Source organism: Engraulis encrasicolus, chromosome 9, assembly GCF_034702125.1.
Source record: "Engraulis encrasicolus isolate BLACKSEA-1 chromosome 9, IST_EnEncr_1.0, whole genome shotgun sequence".
Taxonomy (NCBI): domain Eukaryota; kingdom Metazoa; phylum Chordata; class Actinopteri; order Clupeiformes; family Engraulidae; genus Engraulis; species Engraulis encrasicolus.
Window position 1 is genome coordinate 10,182,310 of NC_085865.1, and position 5,000 is coordinate 10,187,309.

The 5,000-nt window shown below is 46.2% G+C and overlaps 1 protein-coding gene across 2 annotated transcripts in view; it reads left to right on the forward strand.

Annotated features, from left to right (window-relative positions):
- stau2 (staufen double-stranded RNA binding protein 2) overlaps window positions 1–5,000 on the forward strand; it is a 262,645-nt gene that overhangs the window by 90,089 nt on the left and 167,556 nt on the right. The window lies entirely within an intron of this gene.

Below are 5,000 nucleotides of genomic sequence, written 5' to 3' on the forward strand. Positions count from 1 at the left end.
ACACACACACACACACACACACACACACACACACACACACACACACACACACACACACACACACACACCATCTCCAGCATACTCTCTTGACCATCGTCAGGAACAGTTAAGAAAGTAAAATCCTTGTCACGTACAGAATTTGCTCCATCCAATTCAGTGACCCAGGTGATCCTAATTGCCACAGCCCTTAAGACAGGTTAATGAGATAATTAATGAAGTCACCTGTATTAGGAGCACAGGAATTTCACTAGAAATGTTATTCTAATTTCACATCATCTTTTAAGATTTTTTGGGGGGCTTTTTTTGGCCTTTTGTTATTGCAGGACAGTATGAGAGTAGACAGGAAATGATTGGGAGAGAGAGATGGGGCAGGGCAGGGAAATGACCATGGCCGGACTCGAACCGGGGTCCCCGTGCGCATCCAAGCTCAAATGTAGGGGGCTTAGCGCACTGTGCCGCAGCGCCCCCCCCCCCCCCCCCCCCCCCCCCACCCCCCCCCCCCCCCACACCCCCCCCCCCCCCCCCCCCCCCCCCAACACACACACACACACACACACACACACACACACACACACACACACACACACACACACACACACACACACACACACACACACATCATCTTTTACCCTGTAATTCTAAACTCTTTGTGTCCTTGAATGTCTGGCAGGACTTTAACTTTCTCAATCGAGTTTGTCCACCCCTGACAGTCCATAAGCAACACACACATTTACTCGCATGACAGGCAATACAAACAAAGACACTTTATACAGAGGGAGAAGAAACGCTTGAGGAAGCGTCCAGAGAAGTGAACGGAGTCAATTTGTTGATGTACTTGCATCTCAACCCTAATCGGTATGCCTTTGGAATATCTGCTGCCGGTCGGTGGCAGATGACATGTGCGACTCACATCAGCTAGCACTCACATGGGGTGTAAATAATATCGAAATGTTTCGATACATCGTGATATATTCTGATGATTGAATCGAATCGCATCGCATCGTGGGGCATTCTTAAGTATCGAAAATAATCTAATCGCTGGCCCCTGCCCAATAACTTAATAGTAATGGAAAAGTAATTGGGAAAAAAATCGAATCGAATCGTATCGTATCGTATCGTATAATAAGATATCGATATTCAATCGTATCATCATGGAGGCTGTGATTTACACCCCTAGTACTCACATGGGTCGCTACACAGTCCACGTCAGTTGATCCAACAGGCCGCAAAACAGAACGTATTGTCATGAAGTGTCGCACATGTGCAGTTCAAAATATTTTTTCTCATTAATTCCAAAAATGCCCATGGTCTTTCTAATCTCAAGTAGCTGCCAAGATGGCCGCGAAAATGAAGGAACTTATGGGAAATGACTGATTAAAATGCCTGGTGCAATACAGGCCAAAGAATGCCCACAGCAGTTTTATTTTTGAGGAAAACATTCATGGAACCTGCTGTGGAAAGCTTCAGAAGGATGATGTTAATATTGTTCATCGTCTGTGTAATGAATATAATCACTCTCAGGCAGACGAGAGCTTGCTGTCACGGAGATCAGGCCGAGACGTATGCGTTGCCAAGCAGCTTTGGATGAAAGCGTTGCCAAGCGAGCTCTTGATGACGGAGCATTTCCTGATTTAATGAGACACGTTGCCTGCAGACTACGGACCACACGGAAGCACTACATAGCTCCACAGCCTCTCATGTCTCATAGCTATGTAGCTCCACAGCCCCTCTCCTGTTTAGCTATATAGCTCTACAGCCTCTCTCCTGTTTAGCTACATAGCTCTCTTGTCTTATAGCTAAATAGCTCCACAGCCTCTCTCCTGTTTAGCTATATAGCTCCACAGCCTCTCTCATGTTTAGCTATATAGCTCCACAGCCTCTCATGTCTCATAGCTCCACAGCCTCTCATGTTTAGCTACATAGCTCCACAGCCTCTATCATGTTTAGCTATATAGCTCCACAGCCTCTCTCATGTTTAGCTACATGTAGCTCCACAGCCTCTCTCCTGTTTAGCTACATAGCTCCACAGCCTCTCATGTCTCATAGCTCCACAGCCTCTCTCCTGTCTCATAGCTCTACAGCCTCTCATGTCTCATAGCTCCACAGCCTCTCATGTCTCATAGCTATATAGCTCCACAGCCTCTCTCCTGTCTCATAGCTCTACAGCCTCTCTCATGTCTCATAGCTACATAGCTCCACAGCCTCTCTCATGTTTAGCTATATAGCTCCACAGCCTCTCTCATGTTTAGCTACATAGCTCTACAGCCTCTCTCATGTTTAGCTATATAGCTCCACAGCCTCTCTCATGTTTAGCTATATAGCTCTACAGCCTCTCTCATGTTTAGCTATATAGCTCAAGGGAAAAAAATCATAGCTCCACGGCTTCTCTAATGTCTCCTGTGTTTGCGTCATATTCGTGCTCCTGCGTTGCATTTGTGTGTGCGTCATGTCTACTGCATTCCGTCACAGCCTTGTTTATCTTCTGTATTTGTTCACAGCTTCTTTTGTATTCTTTTCTCGTGTGTGTGTGTATGTGTATGTGGGTGCGTGTCTGCGTGTGTCTGCGTGTGTCTGCGGGCATGCACCCGCGTGCATGGGCGTGTATTTCTTACACTTATTCGTAGATCCTCCTGTCTTCTGCACTCTTTTGCACTCTCGTTCCAACTCCTCCATCCCTCCTCCCCTCTCCCTCCTTCTCTCCTTATCTCTCTCCTCCTGCTCTGTCTGCACAGCATTAGCTCATTAGAGTAAAGATAACTGCGACGCCTCGACAAAACCGATTATTGAAGCACATTTCCCCATGCTGATTTATAGGCGGGCGTAGCACGGAGACGAAACGAGCGAGATCCGTGAAGGCACATAGAGGACCATGCTCCCTTATGTAACACATAGAGAATGCAGGAACACGATGAGGACCCAGGAAGACGGGGATTATGTAAAGGAGACCTCACACATTACATTTAGATGACACTTCTCTTTCTTGGTTACAGTCCCTGGAGTAGTGTGGGGTTAGGTACCCTGCTCAAGTGCACTTCAGCCATGGATGGAGGTGTAGGGAGAGGTAAGGCTTCGGGGGATTCGAACCTGCAACCCTGTGATCTACGGTCCATCTCCCTAACCATTACACAACGGCTGCGAGAGTGCAGAGAGAGGGCAATAAGGAAGAGAATGACCATTTGTGCCATACAGTGTACTGGCGGGCCGTTTAGCCTGAATCACAGTCGCAAGAGAAGCATCATGTTGTTTTCATGTGACCAGTCTCTGCACACACACACACACACACACACACACACACACACACACACACACACACACACACACACACACACACACACACACACACACACACACACACAAACACACACACACACAAACACACACACACATAAACACACACACACACACACACACACACACACACACACACACACACACAAGCAGGCATGCATAAGAACACACAGTCAGCAGATGATGCCTTTTGCTCCTGGGTCATCAGCTGTAGCATGAACAGCCGCAAGCACAGCAAACACATGCACACGCACACACACTTACAAACACGCACACACACTTACAAACACGCACAGCCTTTTTTTTTAACGTCAGAAATGACTGCCAGGCTTGCCAAGAGGAACTCGTGTTCTTCTTGAAATGAAGCCAAGGGTCAGAGGTTGACAGTACATTCTGATTCCGGAAAAAAACAAATTTTGATCCCTAGAATTAATTGCGATTCCGAGAATATATTCTCATTCTGAGAATGAATTCTAATTCAGGGAAGGGGATCACAGTTGAAATAACTGGCGCTGCCGATATGTCTATTCAAGCGAAACGAGTTTAAATTTTTATTTAGCCACCGTGTTATTGGATTTTGCAAGTGATGTCAATCGAAAGGTTGTGCTTTGTTGAGGTTTTTCTTTCATGAGAGAGAGAGAGAGAGAGAGAGAGGTAAAAGCATGTTGGGTGAAGGGAGAGGTAGAAAGCAAGAGTTGGAGGGGTGGGCAGAAAAAGAAAGTAAAGCAAAGAGATGAGGACAAGGTCAGGAAGAGAGAAAGAGAGGTGGAAGAAAAGAGATGTGGGGATGAAGATAGAGAAAATTGAACAGGGGAAGGAGAGAGGTGAGCAAAAGAAAGTGGGATTCAGACAAAGATCAAGGAAGGAAGAGAGGAAATAGTTATAAAGGGTTTGAATGGAGTCAGTACCCAGCATGCACTGGTAGAAGGATACAAACACGTCCACAGGGGCACTTGCACTGCAGACGTAGATGATCACACACACACACACACACACACACACACACACACACACACACACACACACACACACACACACACACACACACACACACACACACACACACACACACACACACACACACACACACACACACCTAAGCATAGATATTCTTTCATCCATTTACTTATAAAATTGCATTTGGATAAAAACAGCATCACCATTGTGACGTGTGTGTTTCAGCTCCCTAAAATGGATATCTATAGAGTGCAGTCTTAACCCGTTAAGACACAGCATTATATGTTTTCTGTTACCAGAATGGCAATGACCAAGTCGTAGTGCATTACTTAAGACCCTGTGTTATGTCATAGTGGTGTAGTACTGTGGTAGTAATCTTTTCAATGACTATTGCTGTGTCCAGACCAAAAGCGAACGGAGCTGCCTGGTAGCGTGGGTAGCAGAAGAAGTTTTCTGTATTTGCAATTGGTTTTCGCCGAACCGCGTCATAGCGAATTCACCTGTGATTATCTTGAGTTTCTCCAAAATTCGCTCTGGTCGCTCAAGAAGCTTCGCTCCGGACGAATTCGCTTTGGTAGCACTGGTCGCGTGCCCTCCATAGAAAAATAATGACTTCCATTGCTTCGTTCGCTCCGTTCGCTCCGTTCGCTCCGTTCGCTCTTGGTCTGTACACGGCATATTACAGTGTTCCACTGGTGGAACGGCATGCATTATGGGGCTACGGGGAGATTTCTAAAACTCTGTTAACATGTAAA